Below are 26,054 nucleotides of genomic sequence, written 5' to 3' on the forward strand. Positions count from 1 at the left end.
CATTGCATATATGGAGGAAAACATTGCAATTTAAAGAAGAATGATACACCTGTCAGTATCTTAGCAATGCGGCTTTAGGATAATTCTGACTGCATTAGAGTGCATAAAAATTTGTGAATGTCGGTTTCTGAAGGAAAATCAAACTGCTGTCCAAATTCTTCAGTGAATTTTATCCACCAGTGCCATGCGGCTGTGTATTCAGCCCATGTACTCTCAGCCACCGAATGCTTGATTGAATTCATCAGAATTTCTAAATAAGGTTCCATAGATGTTCGGGACACACTTGACCTTCTTTTTCCACATTGGGCAGTAGTTGACAGAATTTACATATCTATAATGGAGATAAGGCATCTGCAATTTGATTCTCCTTGCCTGGAACATGTTTTGCTTTTAACCAGATGTTAAAATGTAAGCATAGAAATACTAGTAATTTTATCACAAAAAAAGGATTTTGTTGATGAGCAACTTACCACATAAATTATTCCCTTATTGTCTGAGTTAATTAATATTCTTTTATTAGAAAATTGTTCACCCCAGATTTCTAATGCTACTACCAAGGGAAATAAATTGAGCAGAACTATGCTCTTAGTGGCTTTAATTTTTATCCATCTGTTTGGCCATACATCGCAGCACCAGTGAGTTTTCCATATTGCAGAGAAACCACAAGACCCGGTATATAATTCCAGATCTGATGAAAATACAAATTCCTCTTGAAAGAATGAATGCCCATTATATATGTCAAAGTATTTCATTCATACCAGAAGGTCCTCCTTAAGATCTGCTGGTAATCGGATATGCACAAATGGAGATTTAAGACCAGACATGGATAAATATAGGTGAAGAGAGAATATCCTGCCTACTGGCATAACTCTGGTCGCAAATGCTAATAGCCCTAATAATGACTGAAGTTCTTTTAATAAGACTTTCTTACATTTAAAAAACAGGAAATCATAGCTTGAATTTTGTCAATTTTATCTAAAGGTACTTGAAATTCTAATAACTCTGTATCTATTTTTATGCTGAAAAATTTAACAGATGTAGATGGAAAAACGTTTTTTCTGCAGCTAGTGGAACTCCAAATTTCTGAGTGATCACCCCAAACAGTTGCAGCAAAAAGAAACACATAGGGGAATGAGCAGGACCAATAAACAAAAAGTCATCAAGGTAGTGCAATATACCTTCATGACCCGATTCAAACGAATGTGTTTACGAAGAAACTGCACACAAAGTAATGATTTTCTAGCACAAGTTGACGGAATAGGACAAAGATTCATCAATAAAAGATATAAGAGTAAGCACACCAAGGCGAGCATACTAGAAGTGGATAATATGGATCAAGCAGAATTGATTAAAGATAAGCAAAAGTGTGACTCTAGGATAAATCAGGTTCTGATTATTCTGGATTATAATGCTCAATATAAAAAGATTGAGAAAATAATTAGACGGCATTGGCACATACTTCTCACAGACACACATCTGCAGGAACTATTACCTCAGAATCCCAAATTTGTATACAAAAGGGCCCCTACATTAAGAGACAAAGTTGTCAAGAATATCCCCAACCCATCTTCAATGGGTTTTACTTTTTTTCACAGGCAAAGGCTTTTATCCATGTAAACGCTGTTTTGCATGCACTAGAACCAAACGACCAGTTGAAAAGAAACTTAGGTTCTCCTCTAAAAGTACAGGCAACACATATGAGGTCAAAGATTTTATATGCTGTAATACAGAGGGCGCTGTATATGCTCTGGAATGCAGCTGTGGATTACAATATATAGGCCGGAAAAAAGACCCCTGAAAGTACGCATAAAGGAGCGAGTACAGAATATTATTAATGGTTTTGACAAACATAGTGTCTCCAGACATTTTGCCACCCATCACAATAAAGATCCTACCCATCTCATTTTTTGGGGTATTGAACCCTATAAAAAACATTGGAGGGGTGGACAAAAAGTAAGGACTCTCAGCCAATTGGAATCAAAGTGGATCTTTATATTGGATACTTTTGCACCTCAGGGATTAAATGTTGACTTTGATCTGAATTGTTTTATTAGCAACTTTTAAAATTTCTTTTACTCTAATTATACTTCTCCTTTCTGTATTTAAAACTTTTTGTGCACATTTTAACAACATTTTATGAATGTCTTTCCTTGTCAAAAGAAGTTTATTGAGTATACAATGTTATAAAGATACATAAAGATACATAAAGTAAGTTTACAAGGATCTATAAAGTAAGCTCATTGTTTTACAGTAGGGTTTATATAGGTAAATATCATGAAATTTCAAATATTAAACATTGGGTTCACGTAAACCTAAATTAAAGATATATATCATTTCCTTAGTTACTTTTGTAGGTATTTAAATGATTTATACCTACTATACATATTGTTTACAAGTAGAGTGTATATAGGTCAAATAAATTCTGATAATGAGCTTTAATCATAAGGTGGAGAAAAGGAAAGAGAAAGAAGAAAAAGGGTTGAAAGGTAGAGGTATGGTCCACAAGGTTGTCCCGCTCGTCAGTTTATTATTCTTTTTAGTTCTCTTTGAAGCCTTAGAATGGGTGTCTCTGTAAGTCATTTAATCTGTTACCATGGCAACAGGACAGAGTCATTGAAATTTGACAGGAACTGTTGTTTTATCCAAGGATGCCAAAGTTTTTCAAATTTTGGAATTTGATTTTGATCGATGGCTACCATCTTAGCATGGGACATTGTATTATTCATTCTGTGAATTGTTTCTGCTAGTACCAATGTAGGAGATTTCCATGCCTTGGCCACTGTTTGTTTTGCAGCCGTTATTAGTTGGATCATAAGTTTGAATTGAGAGAGTGTTAACCATTCCGGTTTTAGATTAAGTAAAGTCAAATATGGATCTGGTTGTATTATTTTTTTAAATATTTTAGATGCAATCACGAAGACTTCCTTCCAGAAGGTTTGGATTACTGGGCACGTCCACCATATGTGTAAATATGTGCCTATTTCTGGGCATCCTCGAAAACAAAGAGCTGAGGTATTAGGTGAATATTTTGCCACTCTAGCGGGTACAAGGTACCAGCGAGTTAGGACTTTATAATTTGTCTCCAGTGCCAAGATGTTGGGTGAAGATGACTTAGATGTGAGCCATATATTAGACCAGTCCGTGTCTTCTAAAGTTCGTCCCAGGTCCTCCTCCCACCTCTGAACGTAAGAGGGTCTATTAAGATTTGCTACTCCATATAATTGATTATAAAGTGATGAAATTGTACCTTTAGCAAATGGATCTTTTGTACAGATTGATTCAAAAATGGATAATTGGGATAATGGTGTATCCCCCTTTAGGAATGGTGTATAGAAATTTTTGATTTGGAGATATCTAAATATCTCAGAGTTTGGTAGATCATATTTTTCTCTAAGCGATGGGAATGAAAGGAATGATTTAGATGCTATGAAGTCATTTAGTGTCTGAATGCCTGATGTTGTCCAAGCCTTAAAAGAATTTGGGTAGATCCATGCCGGATAAAAGGCCGGATTTCTGATAAAAGAAAGGAGAGGATTGTGTGGAGATTGTAACTGATATTTGGTTTTTAGTTTATCCCAGAGAGATAAGAAGTGTTTAGTTATGGGATTATGAATTTTAAAGCGGTCTTTAGGATCAAGCCATAATAAATTTGATATTAATAGAGGGTCATTTTCTGAAGCCTCTATAAATACCCATAATGGGATTTCCTGTTTTGCATGGTATTTGGACAGACTGGCCAAATGTGCTGCTCTGTAGTAGTTAGTAAAATTAGGGTATCCCAGGCCTCCTTTATTTTTGGGAAGATGTAGTGTGTGTATAGGTATACGTGGTTTAGAAGATCCCCATATAAACGAAGTTGCTCTTTTTTGTACTATTCTCAAAAAATAGGAAGGAATTGGAATAGGGAGGACTCTGAATAGATAAAGCAATTTGGGTAGAATAGTCATTTTGATTGCATTAATCTTCCCTATCCAGGATAAAGGAAGTTGCGACCATTGTTTTATTAGATTTGTGATCTGTCTTAATACAGGAGGATAATTGGTTGAGAATAAGTCAGAATGAGATGCTGTTAAATGAATTCCAAGATATGGGATTGATTTTTCTGCCCATGCGAATGGGAGTGCAGCCCTAGCCGGGATCAATTCCATGTTTGTGAGTGAAATATTAAGCACTAGGCATTTCTTAGGATTAATCATAAGGCCGGATAGGGCTGCAAATCCATCAAGAGCTGGTATTAAGTTAGGACCAGAGACCTGTGGTGATGATAGAAAAAGTAATATATCGTCTGCAAATATACATAATTTGTGTGTAATACCTCCTACTTCAATGCCAGTTATAGTTTGGTTTGTTCTGATGTATTGGGCCATGGGTTCGAGTATAAGGGCAAATAATAAGGGAGATAATGGGCAACCCTGTCGGGTACCTCTTTCGATATTAAAGGCTTCAGATTTGTATCCAGCATATTTTATATAGGCTTTGGGTTTATTATATAATGCTTTGATCCATGTTAAAAAGTGGGGTCCAAAACCCCACTTTTGTAATGAATATTGCATATATTGCCAGGATACTGTGTCAAATGCCCTCTTAATATCGAGAGATAGAAAACATAAAGGGATTTTCCGTTTTTTAGCAATATGTGCCAATAACATTGCCCTGCGTATATTATCGCCTGCCTGTCTATTTGGCATGAAGCCTACTTGATCTCTATGTATTAATTTTCCTATAATGCTATTGAGGCGTTTTGCTATTATTTTTGCTAATAATTTAATATCGAGGTTTAACAGAGAGATAGGCCGATAATTCACACAGGAAGTATCATCAGAAAGGGGTTTTGGGATCATACAAACAATTGCCATTAGTGTTTCTTGCCGAAAAGAATGTCCATCTAGAAGTTTGTTAAAAGTTTCAGTGAGAATGGGAGAGAGTATTTCTGAGAATGTTTTATAGTATAAAGCCGAGTAGCCGTCTGGGCCTGGTCTTTTGTTAAGTTTTAGGTCTTTTATGGCGTTAGCAACTTCATCTATAGTTATAGGCTCATCCAAACTGCTTTTTTGATTCTGAGATAACTCAGGTAAGGTTATTTTTGAGAAGAAGGATTCAGCTTCTGTAGGATTAAATTCATTGTTTGTCTTGTATAAAGTTGCGAGATGTGAGTGAAATTTATGGACTATTTTAACTGGATTACAAGTGTAAACATTTTTTGATAATTTCAAACGTATTGGTTTGAAAGATTTGTTAGTTGAATTTAATGCCCGAGCCAAATATGTACCTGGTTTGTTTGTATTCATGTAGAAATTGTGTTTGGAGCGTTTGAGGGATTTATCAACTGACTCAGTGAGAAATAGATCGTATTCCAATCTAGATTTTTCCAGATCAGATTTTGTACTCTGAGATGGATTATCTTGAAATGATATGTAGGCTGTATTAAAATTGAGTTCTAGTTTTTTTGCTAGATTTTTGCGTTCCCGTTTAAATAGTGCCATTTGTCTTTGTATTGTACCACGCAAGACAGGCTTATGAGCTTCCCACAGTGTTATTGGGGAGAAGTCTGTTGTATTATTAATTGATATGTATTCCTTTAAAGCTTGTTCAATGGCCATCTGATGTAGTGGGTGTTTGAGCATTATGTCCGGTAAGTACCACGTTGGGTCATGCGCTTTTGGTATGGCTGAGGCTATAGTAGTGTATACTGCATTATGGTCAGACCACGGAATCGGAATTATATCTGATGCAATAATTTCTGGTATCATTCCTATTGTTAGAAAAATATGATCTATTCTGGTGAAGGTTTGATGAGGGTGCGAGAAATAAGTGAATTTCTTTTTCATTGGGTTACTTTCTCTCCATGAATCTACCAAATTGTATTTGGAAAGAAGTTGAGAAAAAGATAATCTAGAGGTTATTTTGGATGGTGTAAAAGGTGATTTATCTAGAAATGGGAGGAGGACCTGGTTCGAATCCCCACACATTATTACTGTTCCTATTTTGTGTGTATTAATAACTTGTAATATATGTGAGAGGAATGGTGTAGGTTGTTTGTTAGGAGCGTAGTAGGAAATCATCGTGATTGCTGTATCCATTATATAACCCATGAGTATCAGGTATCTACCTTCTGGGTCTTTAATTTCTGATGATAAGGTGAATGGTGTGGATCGGTGAAATGCAATTAGAGTTCCCCTTTGCTTGGTACAGGCAGAAGCCGTGTAAATTTGTTGATAAAAAGGAGAAATATATTTTGGAGTAGAATCTTTGGTGAAGTGTGTTTCTTGGAAGCATACTATGTGAGCCTTCTTGTTATGGAAAGTACGGAAGGCTTTGGTCCTTTTTTGAGGGACATTTATTCCCTGAACATTCAGGGAAAGTATATTCAGTGGTGCCATGGCAATAGATCAAATAGTTTTGACTTACTTTTTGTTATGCAGAGCTGACTGCGCAGATCAACCTGTGTGGACTGAAGAGATGAATAGATAGAAAAGGAACCAGTGAATTCTGGAGTAAAGAGTAAACAAAAAACATATGAGATTAGACGATACATTGTATAAATTATTTTTTGCAAGTAATCACAATTTACCCGTGAAAGAGAATAAATATCTCTCTCAGGGGAATAAGTGCCTTCGTCACACTCCCACATAATATGGTTGGGAGAATGAGGAGGGCTAATGGGGGTACACGGATCTTCCGCTTACAGGAGAGAAGTGCTATGTCAAAAGACATCAAAATGATGTTTCATTAATTGGAGTGCAGAATATAGTTTTTGTTGAAATTATTTATTCCAGGGTGGTTGTATATGGTTAGTCTTGCCCTAGGCTAAATAATTCAGTTAGAAAGGTACTGTTAATAACTTTGGTATTGCTGAAGATAGTTTGAATTATTTTGGGATTTTAACCCTTTTAGAGTAAACAATTACATATTTTATTCATATGTAACTGTTTAGATATGTTAACTCATAAAATTGAGGTTGTATTGCTTCAGATTAGAATAAACAAAAACATAATTCTAGGAACTAGTTAGGTAATAATATATTTGTTTTAAGAAAAGAAAGAAAAAGCTTCCATTACTTCTGGATTATTGAACATATTTGTCCTAAAAAGTAATAAATCTATTGTTATTACCTGATAATATATAACTGAACAAGAATTTCCTTATTTTACTTATATATTCTAAGGCTATATGAATCAGAAGTAATAAGAAATATAACTGGAATGTAACATGATCCCACACAGTGTGTGACTATCAGAATGCAGTTACATTCAGTTATAAATATAGGTTTTTTATAGAGAACCATCTCTTAGTATAATAAATGAAGAGATATCAGGAATTAGGATGTCAGTCCATTGAATCTTCTTGGTCCATGGATGATGTGGCATAACGGCCTCTTTTGTGAGAATGATGATTCCCATTTTGTTCTGAAATTTTCTGGGTGCTGCCTGAAGGTGAAGATGACGCTATTCTTCTGCGTGTGGGAGTGTTGCTGCTTGTGGGTTCTGTCAGATTTAATTTTAAAAGGGTTTGTTGTAGTTCATCTGCTGATCTGCTTCTGTAAATTGTACCTTGGTAGTTAAATCTGACTGAAAAGGGGAAGCCCCATTGATACATAATGTTGTGGCGTTGCAGTTCCATTAGTTGGGGTTTCATGGATCGTCTTTTAGTAATAGTAAGTTGGGATAGGTCAGCAAAAATTTGATAATTGTGTCCTTGAAAATTAAGTTCCTTTTTTTCTCTCGCAGCAATTAGTATTTGTTCTTTCGTTCTGTAATAATGAAATTTTGTGATTATATCACGTGGGGGTCCATCTTTCTTTTTGGCTGTGAGGGCTCTGTGTACTCTGTCCAGTTCTAAACGTTCCATAGGGATATCTGGCTTTAGTTCTTGTAATAGAGCAGTAATAGTAGATTGCAGGTCTGTCACAGTTTCAGGTATTCCCCTTATGCGCAAGTTTGAACGTCTGGCTCTATTTTCGTAATCTTCGAGCTTAGTTTGAAGTATTAAATTCTCTTTTTTTAATTGTTCCAATTCAGTTATATTTTCTTGGGTTGTAATTTCAAATTCATCCATTTTTATTTCTAAGGCTGCGGTGCGGTTTCCCAGCTCTCTTATTTCTTTGGTTAGGCTTTTTGTTATTTGGTCTGAGGTTTGTTTTAAAGCCTTATGAAGCATCTTTTCAAATTGTAATAATATTACTGGGGATACTGAGGAGGCTTGTGGAGAAGTTTGTGAGAGGATTTGTTCTGTATCTGACTCAAATGGAGAGTCTTGCTGTGACATTTTCTGTCTGTGAGAGCGCCCTGATGCTGTATCTTGTGAGGTGACTGGAGCTGCTTCAGCTGCAGTGAGTGCCTGTGAGCTCTTTGTGAGGTGATTTTTATTTCTGCCACGGTTTCCTCCCAGTACCATATTTCCTGCCCAAACTTTCACAGTTTGTTCCCTGGGGCAAAAAGGTTCAAATGGATACCTTTGGAGTCTGCAGGCTCCGCTTTGTCCTTCTCTTCTCTCCTCAGCGGTGTGGAGCTCTAACAATGCATGTCTGCTCTGCTAGGCTCCGCCTCCTGCCCCCCTCAAACTAACATTTTATGAATTTCTTATATTTTTATCTATGAGGTTGCTTTGTTCTACCTCATTTCCGGTGTCCCCAGTACTGATATATTCACTCGATGTCCCCAGTGATTTTTATACATTAGTAATTTTTTTGGCAGTCATTTCATATTATTAATATGGATTTAGGCTGGAGTTAGTTTATCATATATTGGCCTGTTTACATTGTCCTATTAGGTATTTACGCAACGCGGTAATTACACTATGCTCCATCCCCTTATTATTATTATTTTTTCCCATTTTAATAGCTCTCACTTAGACTCATATGTATTATTTATTATTTAGGGCTAATTTCAATGCATTGGCTGGAGCAATGATTCATTTTGGATATACAATAAGTATTTACTTATGTCTAACAATTAGCTTCTATCCTCCTCATCGTTACTGCCATTCTCCTATTACATTTTGACCTTCAAGAAAATGGCCGTGGTTGTAGCCCCGAGAAAACCCACAGAAAAATGGCTGCTATGCTGTATTAAGTGTAGGGCTTCAAGAAAATGGCCGCTCATCAATGTATTTTGCCTACCCTATTTAAGGACACTTCTGGCTTCCGTATCCATTCCCTGATGAAGTCACATGACCCGTGACGACACACGTAGGAACGTACAGACACCGGAAGCGACGCTTTAATCACGAGTTCACTGCTCATTTGTTTTTATTTTGCTTTACCTGCCTTTTATGTGAGTACCGCAGATCACCCTGCTGTCTAATAAATTAAATATTTTAAACATACTTCACTATTGGAGGCTCCCTTGTTTCTCCTTCCTCCTGCATTGGCCCATAATATTTATCCCGAGATGAAAATATATGACAAGTGTATAGGATATCTACACTGGGCTATAGGCAATCTGGAATCATGAAGGATACACAACCAGAGAGATTGTTTGTAGGATACAGCACTTGGATAATCTTTGGCTATTTATTTTATGCTGTTTACCTTACAGCAGTAAGGTAAGGGGCCATAACACCTATAGGTGTAATTGCACTGAAGATTCATCCATCACAGTCATGCAATTCCCAGCACTTTAATTCACCAGCACTTTCTCTTCTGAAGACATCATTCATCTATTTTTGAACTGTTATTGTTACATTTGTATTTTTTGCTGCATTATTGATGCTTGAATTTTTTTTGCAATTTATGGACATTTTCACGGTTCACATATGCAAATTTGCACAGTGAAATTTCACTTGTAGTCTAATTTTATTGGATTTTATATTTACTTTGTGTATTCTACTCACTGTTGCAATTTATATTTAGTCGCATGTTATATATATATATATATATATATATATATATATATATATATATATATATATATATATAGTACTTTATTTGGCCACACCAGTATTCGCTTTGGAGCGCAGCACCATATATTGGTTTTATTCTTTTGATTCTCTTGGGTTGTGTTTGACCCCTGTCGTTTGCTGCAATCAAATACCTTTACTTTATAATTTTAGTGAACGTGGGAATACCCTTTGTTTTATTTTTACCGATTCAAAGTTAACCATCCATTGAAGAAATTAAGCACATTTTTCAAAGTATGCACTAAAAAAAAATACCCAAGGAATTATATAAAGGCAGATTAATTGGTAGCTGTCAGGAAGGGCAAGCCAGTAATCAAGATGGCAACCGCAGAAGAACGGCTGTGCTCCATTTCCCAGCGAGAAGAGCCACATGGCATGTGCGCATGCGCAGATGTGCAAATGACGGTGCACGTGCACGCACGTTGTGACAGTTTTTGGTGCCAGATGCGCTATTTAAAGGAGACTGGTCCTGAATGCCCAGGTTCAATGCTGTCTGGTCTACAGTGTTCCCTGTGACGCTTGCTATCTGTTTATCCTGAAAACCTGCTCCAGTAGACTCTTGGCTTGTTCCTGACTTCTCCTGCTATCTGCCTGAATCCAACACCGGCTTGTCCCTGACTCTGCTTCCGTCTCTTCCCTGGTTACCTCGCTGCCCTCCTGTTAATGACTCAGCCTGTACCCTGACTCTGCTTCAGCCACCACATCTGTCCCTGATCTGTCAGCTTGTGTAAGACACAGCTTGCCTGTACCTGTCTGTGTTCCTACCTACAGAACACCTCTTCGCTGACTGCTGTGTCCTGCTTCCAGTCTGATCCTGTCTCCAGTTTTCCAGCTGTTCTGGTTATCTTCCTGTTGAAGTCTCTTCACAGCATCATTGGACGTTCCGACCAGCCCCTACATCAGTGATCCTACCAGGCACTTGTGCCACTCTGCACTCCCAAGCTCCCTGTCTGCTCTATCAGGGGTTCTTGAGTCAGAGGGGTAAGAGAGGTCTTCCTCTGCATATCTGGCTCTACAACAAGGTACGTGACAGTACCAGACAGCCATGTCTGAGCCTGAGCGAGGAACCTCTCCAATGGAAGAACTTTGTCAGTATCTTGCTGGACTGACACAGGCCGTTAAGAACCTGTAAGAAGGTTATACCCGACTAGAAGAGCGTGTCCAGGCCCTATCCTCTCCTGCTGCTCATCCAGCCACCACTTCAGCTTGAACATCTACTACACCTAGAGTGGTAATGTTGCCTCCAGAGCCCAAAGTTCCTACACCCGAGAGATTCTCTGGGGAACGCAGTAAATTCACAGCATTCCGCAACACCCGTGAACTCTACTTTGCCCTACAGCCACTGACTTATTCTTTAGAGACTACTAAAGTGGGCTTTGTCATCTCTCTGCTACAAGGTTAACCTCAGTCCTGGGCCCTCCTTTTGTTGGAACAGAAAGATGCATCCTTCAACTTCTTCCACGCCATGTCTCAGCTCTATGAGGATCCTCAACATACTTCCACCGCAGACGCAGCTCTGCATACTCTCCAGCAAGGTTGCAGAGTGGCCAAGGACTATGTATCTGAATTCAGGCACTGGAGTTTCGACACTAACTGGAACGATGCCACCCTGCGATACCAGTTTCATATGGGCCTTTCTGAACCCCTGAAAGATGAACTTGCCCGAGTTGGCATTCCTCAAACCCTAGATGCTCTTATTAATCTGTCTATCCATATCGATAGGCGACTGAGGGAATGAAGGTCTGAACGAACATTGGGACCATCCTGTGTGGATGTTACCTCGAGTTTCCAGCTTCTCTAATCCTCTTTCTACAGTTCCTGCGGCATCCACCGCCAATACCTCTGAGCCAGTGCAGTTGGCCTTGCTCCGCCCCTCACATACCTTTGAAGAGCATCAACGCCGGCATTTGAATAACCTCTGTCTCTATTGTGGGGAACCTGGACACTACGTGAGATCATGAACAGCGAAGCTCCATAAGTGTCTAACCATCTCTTCTGATCATGCACCAGTTTTACCAAGCAATTCTTTTACAGCTTCCAGGAGGGAATACCCAGGTCACCACTAGGGATGAGCCGAACACCCCCTGGTTTGGTTCGCACCAGAACCTGCGAACGGATGAAAAATTCAAACAAACATTAGAACCCCATTGAAGTCTATGGGACTAGAACGTTTGAAATCAAAAGTGCTAATTTTAAAGGCTAATTTGCATGCTATTGTCCTAAAAAGGGTTTGGGGACCCGGGTTCTGCCCCAGGGGACATGTATCAATGCAAAAAAAAGTTTTAAAAATGGACGTTTTTTCGGGAGCAGTGATTTTAATGATGCTTAAAGTGAAAAAAAAAAGTGAAATATTCCTTTAAATATCGTACCTGGGGGGTGTGTATAGTATGCCTGTAAAGTGGCGCATGTTTCCCGTGCTTAGAACAGTTCCTGCACAAAATGACATTTTTAACGGAATAAAAGTCATTTTAAACTGCTTACAGCTTTAATGTAATGTCCGGTCCTGGTTATATGGATGAAAATCAGTGAGACAAATGGCATGGGTACCCCCCCAGTCCATTACCAGGCCCTTTGGGTCTTGTATGAATATTAAGGGGAACCCCGCACCCAAATTAAAAAAAGGAAAGGCGTGGGGCCCCAGGCCCTCTGAACAGCAGTATACAGGTGGTGCAAACAAGACAGGGACTGTAGGTTTGTTGTTAAGTAGAATCTGTTTGTAATTTTGAACTGGTACATTTTTAAAGTGTAAGTGTAATCTATTTTTAAGCTTTTTGGAAAATATAGGGGAGGGTTATCACCCCTGTGACATTTGTTTTGCTGTCTGTGCACCTCTTCAGAAGATTTTACCTCACTTTCTGTCCCAATGACAAATGTTTTTTGACAATTTTGGGTTTTTAGTGAAACAAGGATTGGTGATAAAGCATCAGTGGAAAGGAGACACATTTTTCCCATATTAACTCTTACAGGAGAGAATTTCCCTTCCAAGGGGTAGATTTCATCTCACTTGTTGTCTCCTTCCGTTTGCAAGTAGGAGTCAATTGTTAGTTGGATGTTTGAAAGTAGGGGCCTGCCCTATATACTATGCAGAAATTGCGGCCTTAGGTGTTGGTGTTGCCACAACACTGTAAGCCCTCACAGTTACTCTTGGTGGGCGCAGGAACGGGGTCTGCTGTGAAATATTAGATGAAGAATTGTAATTACATGCCCCTGTTGAACAGGGTCAGAAAAATTGGGCCTTTGGTGGTGGTAGTGCTGGTGCCACAACACTGTAAGTCCTCACAGTTACTCTTGGTGGGTGCAGAAACGGGCCCTGCTGTGAAATATTAGATCAAGAATTATAATTACATGCACCTGTTGAACAGGGGCAGAAAAATTGGGCCTTCGGTGGTGGTGGTGTTGCCACAACACTGTAAGTTCCCACAGTTACTCTTGGTGGGAGCTGGAATGGGCCCTGCTGTGAAATATTAGATCAAGAATTGTAATTACATGCACCTGTTGAACAGGGGCAGAAAAATTGGGCCTTTGGTGATGGTGGTGTTGCCACAATACTGTAAGTCCTCACAGTTACTCTTGGTGGGCGCAGAAATGGGCACTGCTGTGAAATATTAGATCAAAAATTGTAATTACATGTCCCTGTTAAACAGGGGCAGAAAAATTGGGCCTTAGGCCCTGGTAACACAACACTGCAACCCCTCACAGATACTCTAGGAATGAGCCCTCCTGTAAAATATTGCATGGAAAATTGTAATTACATGCCCCTGTTCAACAGGGGCTGAAAAATTGGGCCTTAGCCACTGGTGGCGGCGCCCAGAACCAAAAATATTCTTACAAGTTATCAGCATGATCATTGAGGAGGAAGAGGCACTGGTGCTGGTGCCACAACACTGCAACCCCTCACAGATACTCTAGTTGGAGCGCAGGAACGAGCCCTGCTGCAAAGTATTGCATCAAAAATTGTAATTACACGCCCCTGTTAAACAGGGGCTGAAAAATTGAGCCTTAGGCACTGGTGCTGGTGCCACAACACTGCAACCACTCACAAATACTCTAGTTGAGTGCAGCAATGAACCCTCCTTGCAAAATATTGCATCAAAAATTGTAAATACACGACCCTGTTAAACAGGGGCTAAAAAATTGGGCCTTAGCCACTGGAAGCAGCTCCCAGAACCAAAAATATTCTTACAAGCTATCAGCATGATCATTGAGGAGGAAGAGGATAGTCACTCAGCATAACGGGATAGTCATTCAGCACCAGCATAGGCAGTCTTTAAGGGATCTGACTTTTCAAAAAAAATTATTCAGTTACATCAGCATCAGGTGCTTGGTAGCTGGTGGTGATCCAAGACTGATTCATTTTTATGAAGGTCAGTTGATCGACCGAGTCGGTGGACAGGCGCACCCTGTGATCAGTTACAAAACCTCCAGCAGCACTGAATTTGCATTCCGAAGGAACGCTGGATGCAGGACAGGCCAGTAGCTCAACTGCATACTGTGCAAGCTCTGGCCAGTGATCCATCCTCAAGACCCAGTAACCCAGAGGATTTTCGGTGGGTAAGGTGTCCAAGTCAGATCTTGCCCCTAGGTATTCCTGCACCATGTAAAACAGACGCTGGCGATGGTTGCTGGAACCGATAATACCTTGGGGCTGCGGACTAAAAAATTGTCTGAACGCATCGGTCAAACGGCCACCTTCTCCACCACTCCTTCTTTGACTGACCGAAGCCTCAGCAACACGTTGTCCAGGAACAGGAGTTTGTAACCTCCCAGTCTCTGGGAATGCCTTGCACAGGCCTTTCTACAAGGCCTCCCGAAGATGTTTCATCCTCTGCTCCCTCTGCGACGACAAGATAAGGGCCTCAACCTTATCTTTGTAACGTGGATGAAGGAGGGTTGCCAGCCAGTATTGATCCATCCAGGCTCCACCTCCATGCTGACACAATCCTCCTCCTCGTCCTGTGTGATCGGCGGGCACGCAGGAACACTGTCTAGATAAAGGGGCCTTGAGAGCTAAGGAAGTCCTCCACTTCCTGCCTCTGTTCTGCCTCAAGTGCCCTGTCCATTATTCCACGCAGCGTGTGCTCCAACAGGTGGACAAGGGGGACAGTGTCACTGATGCATGCACTGTCACTGCTCACCATCCTCGTGGCCTCCTCAAATGGTGACAGGACAGTGCATGCATCCCTGATCATGGCCCACTGGCATGGAGAAAAAAACAAGCTCCCCTGACCCTGTCCTGGTGCCAAAGTCGCACGGGTACTCATTGATGGCCCTCTGCTGCGTGTGCAGCTGCTGCAGCATGGCCAACGTTGAGTTCCACCTGGTGGGCATGTCACAGATTAGGCGGTTCTTGGGCAGGTTAAATTCCTTTTAGAGGTCAGCCAGCCGAGCACTGGCATTATATGACCTGCAGAAATGCACACAGACTTTCCTGGCCTATCTCAGGACATCTTGTAAGCCCAAGAACTGCTGCACCACCAAGTTAAGGACGTGAGCCAAACAGGGCACATGGGTCAGTTGTCCCTGTCGGAGGGCGGAGAGGAGGTTAGTGCCATTGTCACAAACCACCATACCTGCCTTTAGCTGGCATGGCGTTAACCACCTCTGAACCTGCCCCTGCAGAGCTAACAGAATCTCTGCCCCAGTGTGGCTCCTGTCCCCCAAGCACACCAGCTCAAGCACCGCATGGCATCTTTTGGCCTGCGTTCTTGCATAGCCCCTTGAACGCCTACGGAGCACCGCTGGTTCCGAAGTCACAGGAAGAGGCCATGGAGGAAGAAGAAGAGGAGGGGGTGGAGGAGAGAGGTGTGGCAGAATCACCACTAGTAGTATTTTGGAGGCGTGGTGGCAGAACAACCTGCAACACTACTGCACCTTGTCCTGCATCTTTCCCAGCTGCCAGAAGAGTCACCCAGTGCGTGGTGAAAGATAGGTAACATCCCTGTCCATGCCTGCTGGACCATGAGTCACCGGTAATATGCACCTTACCGCTGACCGCCCTGTCCAGCGAGGCCAAGACATCACCTTCCACATGCCGGTAGAGAGCCAGAATTGCCTTCCGTGAGAAAAAGTGGCATTTGGGAACCTGCCACTGAGGAACCACACATTCCACAAACTCACAGAAGGGGCAGAGTCTACCAACTGAAAAGGCAGCAATTGAAGTGCTAGCAATTTAGCCAAGCATTCAACCACTGGGCATGTGGATGGCTGGGAGCAAACTTCTTTCGGCACTGAAGCAGCTGGGGCAGGGAAATTTGTCTGGTACAATCTGACGTTGGTGTACCGATAGCAGATTGCCCCCAAGTACTTGGCTGTGACACACCTAATTCTACACCTTCATTCCTCTCAGTGTAGGTCTCAGAGAGGACTAAAGGTATAGTGGGGTTGGAGATCCCAGCTGATGAGGAGCAAGGAGAGGTCCTCTTTGTTCTTTGGTGTGAGTCTTTTAGGTACGCTTGCCAACAAACTGCATGGCAGGTCAACATATGTCTGGCCAAGCATGTGGTGCCCAAGTGGGAGATGTTTTGACCACGAGAGATACGCTTGAGACATATGTTGCAAATAGCAGCGGTGGGATCTGATGCACTCGTCTCAAAAGAGGCCCACACCAAAGAACTTTTGGAATAATGCACAGAGACAGCAGCGCCCTGCACATGCAGAGCTTTGTGGTGTGATGCAGTCAGTGTGCTGCCCTTAAGCTGGCCCCTGGAGGGCATCCTGCCTCGTTGGTGATGTGCCTCCTCCTCCTCCTCTCTCCTATCAGGCACCCACGTGGAGTCAGTGACCTCATCATCCCCTCCCTCCTCATCACTGAAGCAAAGCTGGCAGTATGCTGCAGCTTGGGGAACATGACTGCCAGATTGCTGTCCTTCTTGGGCACCCCCTCTCTCTGGGCTCACGTTACTGCCTTCCACTAGCTGGGTACCATCATCGGAGCCTTCAAAATGCTGGGCATCCTCCTGGAGCATGTACCCAACACTGTGGTCAAACAGTTCGGGGGACTCCTCAGGAGGACATGGTGGGGCTAGGGAAGGAGTGACTGATGCCATTGAGCAGAGGGAAGGGGCCGCATTGGCAGCTGCTTTGCCAGACAAAGTACCCTGAGCCTGGGTGAGAGAGGATGAGGAGGATGAGGACCGCTTGGTCATCCACTCTACCAAGTCTTCCACATGTTGTGGCTCAACAGGGCCAGCTGTCGAAAAAAAGGGCAAGCGTGTCCCACGGCCATGTGCTTATGAGGATGTACCGTCTCCATGACCAGCACTGTTGCCTCTAGACACAGAGCCTGCTTGCCCTCTTTTATTGGCTTGTGACTGTCTGCCTCTCCTTGTTGGCCTTCCAGACATACTAATGGCCTGCAGTGAGATGTAGCTGCACAAAGCTGGGATGTAGATACATATATACTGATACTGCAGCTAGCAGAATCAACTGCCTGCCTGTAATATTATAAGTATGAGAACACCACCAATTGTCTTCAGGTAGCTTTAGGTGCACACTGTGCAGAGGAAGCAGTCCACTAACTGTAAACACTGTAGCTGCCTGCCTGTGGTATTAATAGGAGCAGAACAACAGCAATTGTCTCCAGGTAGCTTTAGGTGCACACTGTGCAGAGGACGCACTACACTAACTGTAAATACTGTAGCAGCCTGCCTGTGGTATTAATAGGATCAGAAGAACACCACTAATTTTCTTCAGGTAGCTTTAGGTGCACACTGTGCAGAGGACACAGTGCACTAACTGTAAATACTGTAGCTGCCTGCCTGTGGTATTAATAGGAGCAGAACAACAGCAATTGTCTCCAGGTAGCTTTAGGTGCACACTGTGCAGATGACCCACTACACTAACTGTAAATACTGTAGCTGCCTGCCTGTGGTATCAATAGGATCTGAAGAACACCACTAATTTTCTTCAGGTAGCTTTAGGTGCACACTGTGCAGAGGACACTAACTGTAAATACTGTAGCTGCCTGCCTGTGGTATTAATAGGAGCAGAACAACAGCAATTGTCTCCAGTAGGGATGAGCCGAACACCCCCCTGTTCGGTTCGCACCAGAACATGCGAACAGGAAAAAGGTTCGTTCGAACATGCGAACACCATTAAAGTCTATGGGACACGAACATGAATAATCAAAAGTGCTAATTTTCAAGGCTTATATGCAAGTTATTGTCATAAAAAGTGTTTGGGGACCTGGGTCCTGCCCCAGGGGACATGGATCAATGCAAAAAAAAGTTTTAAAAACGGCCGTTTTTTCAGGAGCAGTGATTTTAATAATGCTTAAAGTCAAACAATAAAAGTGTAATATCCCTTTAAATTTTGTACCTGGGGGGTGTCTATAGTGTGCCTGTAAAGGGGCGCATGTTTCCTGTGTTTAGAACAGTCTGACAGCAAAATGACATTTTGAAGGAAAAAACTCATTTAAAACTACCTGCGGCTATTGCATTGCCGACAATACACATAGAAGTTCATTGATAAAAACGGCATGGGAATTCCCCAAAGGGGAACCCCGAACCAAAATTAAAAAAAAAAAATGACGTGGGGGTCCCCCTAAATTCCATACCAGGCCCTTCAGGTCTGGTATGGATATTAAGGGGAACCCCGGCCAAAATTTTAAAAAAAAAATGACGTGGGGTTCCCCCTAAATTCCATACCAGACCCTTCAGGTCTGGTATGGATTTTAAGGGGAACCCCGCGCCAAAAAAAAAAAAAAAAAACGGCGTGGGGTCCCCCCAAAAATCCATACCAGACCCTTATCCGAGCACGCAACCTGGCAGGCCGCAGGAAAAGAGGGGGGGACGAGAGTGCGGCCCCCCCTCCCTCCTGAACCGTACCAGGCCACATGCCCTCAACATTGGGAGGGTGCTTTGGGGTAGCCCCCCAAAACACCTTGTCCCCATGTTGATGAGGACAAGGGCCTCATCCCCACAACCCTGGCCGGTGGTTGTGGGGGTCTGCGGGCGGGGGGCTTATCGGAATCTGGAAGCCCCCTTTAACAAGGTGACCCCCAGATCCCGGCCCCCCCCCTGTGTGAAATGGTAAGGGGGTACATAAGTACCCCTACCATTTCACGAAAAAAGTGTCAAAAATGTTAAAAATGACAAGAGACAGTTTTTGACAATTCCTTTATTTAAATGCTTCTTCTTTCTTCTATCTTGCTTCATCTTCTGGTTCTTCTGGCTCTTCTGGTTCTTCTGGTTCTTCCTCCGGCGTTCTCGTCCAGCATCTCCTCCGCGGCGTCTTCTGTCTTCTTCTCCTCGGGCCGCTCCGCACCCATGGCATGGGGGGGAGGCTCCCGCTCTTCTCTTCTTCTCTTCTTGTTTTCTTCTTTTCTTCTTTTCTTCTCTTCTTCTCTTCTTCTTCATTTTCTTCTCCGGGCCGCTCCGCAATCCATGCTGGCATGGAGGGAGGCTCCCGCTGTGTGACGGCGCTCCTCGTCTGACAGTTCTTAAATAACGGGGGGGGCGGGGCCACCCGGTGACCCCGCCCCCCTCTGACGCACGGTGACTTGACGGGACTTCCCTGTGACGTCACGGGGAATGCCACAGGGAAGTCCCGTCAAGTCACCGTGCGTCAGAGGGGGGCGGGGTCACCGGGTGGCCCCGCCCCCCGTTATTTAAGAACTGTCAGACGAGGAGCGCCGTCACACAGCGGGAGCCTCCCTCCATGTCAGCATGGATTGCGGAGCGGCCCGGAGAAGAAAATGAAGAAGAAGAGAAGAAGAGAAGAAAAGAAGAAAAGAAGAAAAGAAGAAAAGAAGAAGAGAAGAAGAGAAGAGCGGGAGCCTCCCCCCCATGCCATGGGTGCGGAGCGGCCCGAGGAGAAGAAGACAGAAGACGCCGCGGAGGAGATGCTGGACGAGAACGCCGGAGGAAGAACCAGAAGAACCAGAAGAGCCAGAAGAACCAGAAGATGAAGCAAGATAGAAGAAAGAAGAAGCATTTAAATAAAGGAATTGTCAAAAACTGTCTCTTGTCATTTTTAACATTTTTGACACTTTTTTCGTGAAATGGTAGGGGTACTTATGTACCCCCTTACCATTTCACACAGGGGGGGGGCCGGGATCTGGGGGTCACCTTGTTAAAGGGGGCTTCCAGATTCCGATAAGCCCCCCGCCCGCAGACCCCCACAACCACCGGCCAGGGTTGTGGGGATGAGGCCCTTGTCCTCATCAACATGGGGACAAGGTGTTTTGGGGGGCTACCCCAAAGCACCCTCCCAATGTTGAGGGCATGTGGCCTGGTACGGTTCAGGAGGGAGGGGGGGCCGCACTCTTGTCCCCCCCTCTTTTCCTGCGGCCTGCCAGGTTGCGTGCTCGGATAAGGGTCTGGTATGGATTTTTGGGGGGACCCCACGCCGTTTTTTTTTTTTTTTTTGGCGCGGGGTTCCCCTTAAAATCCATACCAGACCTGAAGGGTCTGGTATGGAATTTAGGGGGAACCCCACGTCATTTTTTTTTTTAAATTTTGTCCGGGGTTCCCCTTAATATCCATACCAGACCTGAAGGGCCTGGTATGGAATTTAGGGGGACCCCCACGTCATTTTTTTTTTTTAATTTTGGTTCGGGGTTTCCCTTTGGGGAATTCCCATGCCGTTTTTATCAATGAACTTCTATGTGTATTGTCGGCAATGCAATAGCCGCGGGTAGTTTTAAATGAGTTTTTTCCTTCAAAATGTCATTTTGCTGTCAGACTGTTCTAAACACAGGAAACATGCGCCCCTTTACAGGCACACTATAGACACCCCCCAGGTACGAAATTTAAAGGGATATTACACTTTTATTGATTGACTTTAAGTATTATTAAAATCACTGCTCCTGAAAAAACGGCCGTTTTTAAAACTTTTTTTTGCATTGATCCATGTCCCCTGGGGCAGGACCCAGGTCCCCAAACACTTTTTATGACAATAACTTGCATATTAGCCTTTAAAATTAGCACTTTTGATTTCTCCCATAGACTTTTAAAGGGTGTTCCGCGGCATTCGAATTTGCCGCGAACACCCCAAATTGTTCGCTGTTCGGTGAACTTGCGAACAGCCAATGTTCGAGTCGAACATGAGTTCGACTCGAACTCGAAGCTCATCCCTAGTCTCCAGGTAGCTTTAAGTGCACACTGTGCAGAGGACGCACTACACTAACTGTAAATACTGTAGCTGTCTGCCTGTGGTATTAATAGGAGCAGAAGAACACCACTAAATTTCTTCAGGTAGCTTTAGGTGCACACTGTGCAGAGGACACAGTGCACTAACTGTAAATACTGTAGCTGCCTGCCAGTGGTATTAATAGGAGCAGAACAACAGCAATTGTCTCCAGGTAGCTTTAGGGGCACAATGTGCAGAGGACACACTACACTAACTGTAAATACTGTAGCTGCCTGCCTGTGGTATTAATAGGATCAGAAGAACACCACTCATTTTCTTCAGGTAGCTTTAGGTGCACAGTGTGCAGGGTATGCGCTAAACTAAATTGTAAATACTGCAGCTGCCTGTGGTTCTGTACTAATAGGATCAGAAGAACACCACTAATTTTCTTCAGGTAGCTTTAGGTGCACACTGTGCAGAGGACGCACTACACTAACTTGTAAATACCACAGCTGTCTGTGGTACTGTACTAATAGGTTTAGAAGAACAACACTAATTTTCTTCAGGTAGCTTTAGGTGCACACTGTGCAGAGGACGCACTACACTAACTTGTAAATACTGCAGCTGCTTGCGGTACTGTACTAATAGGATCAGAAGAACACTAATTTTCTTCAGGTAGCTTTAGGTGCACACTGTGCAGAGGACGCACAACAATAACTGTAAATACTGTAGCTAATAGTACTAATAGGATCAGAAGAACACCAGCAATTTTCTTCAGGTAGCTGTTAATACTGTAAAAACACCTGCCTTCCTGTCAGTAGTAGGAAGAGAATTACAGGAACGGATCTAGCTAAACTGAATACAGTGTATATATATATATATATATATATATGTATACAACACCTAGGATGTATAAATATACACAATACACTGTAAGTGCAGCTAACTGACTCTCCTGCCTACTCTATCTGACTTAAATCGAATGACAGTGTCTCTCTGTCTATCTATCGCTCTCTCAACCCTGGAACACACTACACAGGCCGCCGTGCAGGCGGCCTTATATAGTGTGGGTCGTGTACTAAACCCCCTGAGCCATAATTGGCCAAAGCCACCCTGGCTTTGGCCAATTACGGCTCTCTGTACAGACGGAGCTGTGATTGGCCAAGCATGCTGGTCATAGTGCATGCTTGGCCAATCATCAGCCAGCAATGCACTGCAATGCCACAGTGAATTATGGGCAGTGACGCGCCACTCGAATTTGGCGTGAACGGCCCATAACGTTCAGAATTCGGCGAACGACCGAACAGGCAATGTTCGAGTCGAACATGCGTTCGATTCGAATACGAAGCTCATCCCTAGTCACCACCATAATTGATTCCGGAGCCTGCAGCTGCTTTATGGACTTGTCCTTTGCCACTAGGTACCAGATTCCGCTGCGACCCAGGGCTCAGGGACTTTCTGTACATCTAGCTGATTGGTCTGCTATCAAATCAGGATTATTCCTGCAAGAAACTGTTCCATTATCCACCACCATTGCCAATGACCATCAGGAATTGTGTTTGGATGTCATTGCATCCCCTCTGTTTCCTATTATCCTTGGCATACCCTGGTTACAGGCCCATAACCCACATATCAATTGGGTCAAAGGGGAAATCAGTTTCCATTCTCCCTACTGCCATCAACACTGTACAGGAAGTTACTTGTGCTCCACCATCCTTGTTATGTCTTTGATGCTGAAACCCGCCAATCTGTCCAGGCGGTATATCATAGCTTCTTGAATGTATTCAGTAAAAAGAGAGCAGAAACTCTTCCCCCACACAGGCACTATAACTGCCCAATTGAGCTCCTCCCCGAAGCCAAAGTCCCTTTAGGAAGAATCACCCTCCTAAAGGAAATCAAGTTGGGCACCTTAAAGGAATACATTGATGACAATCTAAAGAAGGGGTTCATCTACCTATCCACTTCCCCGGCAGGGGCAGGAATTTTCTTTTGGAAAAAAAAGATCACTCTCTATGGCCCTGTGTAGATTATTGTGAACTTAATAAAATCACAGTTAAATGCCAGTACCCTCTTCCCTTGGTACCCGAATTGTTGCAGAGACTCGGAGCAGCAAATATATTCACCAAATTGGATCTTTGAGGGGGCCTATAATTTGGTCCATATCCGTAGTGGAGGTGCATGGAAGATGGCTTTCGGCACTCAATTCGAGCATTTCCAATATTTGGTGATGCCTTTTGGACTGTGTAATGCCCCTGCCACATTCCAAAACTCTGTTAATGATATTTTCAGAGACTATCTAGATCTGTTACTCATAATGTATCTGGACAATATCCTGCTCTTTTCCCCATCTCTGGAAAAACAATGTGGAAGTGTGCTAAATCGGCTTTGGCAACACGGTCTATATGCCAAGCCAGAAAAAGTGTGAGTTTAAATGCCAAAGTATTCAATTCCTGAGGTTGATCATCTTGGTTGAACGGATCAAGATGCATCCTCAGAAGGTTACTGCCACCCTTGACTGACCAGTCCCTGCAGATAAAAAAAGGAATCCAGCGCTTTCTGGGGTTTGCTAATATTTATTGAAAAATTTAACGGGTTTTCAGCCATCATTTCCCCCATTACACAATTAACTAAGCAAGGCTTCCAGTTTCATTGGTCCCCTGAAGCACAAACTGTTTTTGAGACTCTTAAGAATCTGTTTCTGCATCTGATCCAGCTCTGCCTTACATTTTGGAAGTATACGCATCTGAAACAGCAGTCGAGACACTCCTTTCCCAGAGACAGGGGTCCAAGGCTCTGTTGCACCAGGTCGCATTCTTTTCCTGTAAGTTATCAGAAGCAGAAAGAAATTATGATGTTGGAAATCGCAAACTGTTGGCAGCTTTGAGGAATGGCGGTATCTCTTGGAAGGAGCAGCACATCCAATCCTGATTTATACAGACCATAAAAATCTGGAAGTTACAAAGAGGTTGATGCCACATCAAGCCAGGTGGGCGCTTTTCTTTACCAGATTTTTTTTTCATATCACTTACAGGCCTGGGTCGAAGAACACTAAACCTGATGCGCTTTCCCGCATGTTCAATAAATCGGAAGACTCCAAACCTCCTGATATCATCTTGTCTTCAGGAAACTTTCTTGTGCTTCAAGGGGATTTGCTATCACAGATCAGGCAAGCTTCTATGGGGATTCCTTCTCCTCCGGACACAACCCTGCAGGCAAGAGATGGTCTATTATGGTACAAGGATACATTTTTTGTACCAGAAAGTCTACAAGTTGCTATCCTAGGGTCCTGCCATAACCATGTGTTAGCCGGTCATTTTGGTGTATACAAAACGTCTGAAATCTTGCAACGCACATTCTGGTGGCCTCAGTTACAGAAGGATTGCAAGAAATATGTGGAGTCATGCATCACATGCATCCAAAATAAGAATAGCCATTCCAAGGCATGGGGTCTGTTGAAAACATTATCTGTCCCGGAGAGACCCTGGAGGATGATTTCCATGGATTTCATTGTGGATCTTCCCCCATCAGAATGCTACACTATTATCCTTGTGGTAGTAGACTGTCTAAAATGGCGCCCTTCCTACCAATGAAGGGTACACCCTCTGCCCCTGAAACTGGAGTTTCTGCGAACATTGTATCAGATCGGGGGGTACAGTTTACTTCTAGGTTCTGGAAAGCACTAAGTGAATCTCTAAGGATTGATCTGTTCTTTTCTTCTGCCTACCACCCACTGACGAATGGCCAGACAGAGAGAACCAACCAAACACTTGAGCAATACCTACGCTGTTTCTCTTCATTTTCCCAGGATAATTGGGTTCCGCTACTACCTCTAGCCGAATTTGCCTACAATAATCTGTTCATTCTGCAATGAAGCAGTCTCCATTCTTCACAAATTACGGTTTCTACCCATCATTCTTGTTCAACACCATCCTGGAATGTGCAGTACCAGATGTTCAGGAAACAGTAAACTTCTTTGATGTAAATAACAAACTGTTATGCAGCGTACACACGATCGGACATTCCGATAATGAAATTCTGGGATTTATTTCCGCCGGATGTTGGCTTAAACTTGTCTTGCATACACACGGTCACACAACTGTTGGTGGAAATTCTGAACATCAAGAACGCGGTGACATACAACACGTACATCGAGCCAAGAAAAATTGAGTTCAGTAGCCAGTGCGGCTCTTCTGCTTAATTCCGAGCATGCGTGGAATTTTGTGTGTCGGAATTGTGTACACACGATCAGAATTTCTGACAACAGATATTGTTGTCGGAAAATTTGAGAACCAGCTTCAAATGTTTGTTTTCGGAAATTCCAACCAAAAATGTCCGATGGAGCCTACACATGGTCTGAATTTCCAACAACAAGCTCCCATTGAACATTTGTTGTCAGCATGTCCGATTGTGTGTACACGGCATAACAGGAGACAATGATGAAATCTCAGGAATACAAGAAGGAGGCATTCGATAAAAGGAGAAGAGGAGAGCTTAGTCTGGAACCCAGAGATCAGGTTTGATTATCTACTTTCAGTTTGAAACTTGCATGCCCTTCAAAGAAGTTGGGTCCTAAATTTGTGGGGCCCTTTCTGGTGAAAAGGAAAATCAATAATGCGGCCTATGAACTAGAATTACCAGATTCATTTCGGATACATCCTGTCTTTCATATAGCCCTGCTTAACCACTGAAGGACCAAAAACAGTTTTTTTTGCTAGAAAATTACTTAGAACCCCCAAACATTATATATATTTTTCTTTCTAACACCCTAGAGAATAAAATGGCAGTCATTGCAATACTTTATGTCACACCGTATTTACGCAGCGGTCTTATGAGAGCACTTTTTTGGAAAAAATACACTTTTTTGAATTAAAAAATAAGACAACAGTAAAGTTAGCCCAAATTGTTTTTAGATTGTGAAAGATAATGTTACACTAAGTAAATTGATACCCAACATGTTACGCTTTAAAATTGCGCCCGCTCGTGGAATGGTGACAAACTTTTACCCTTAAAAGGCGACGTTTAAAACATTCTACAGGTTGTATGTTTTGAGTTACAGAGGAGGTTACATGGTTACATATAGTTACATA

The sequence above is a fragment of the Aquarana catesbeiana genome, linkage group LG03 (genome assembly GCF_042186555.1).
Source record: "Aquarana catesbeiana isolate 2022-GZ linkage group LG03, ASM4218655v1, whole genome shotgun sequence".
Classification (NCBI taxonomy): Eukaryota; Metazoa; Chordata; class Amphibia; order Anura; family Ranidae; genus Aquarana; species Aquarana catesbeiana.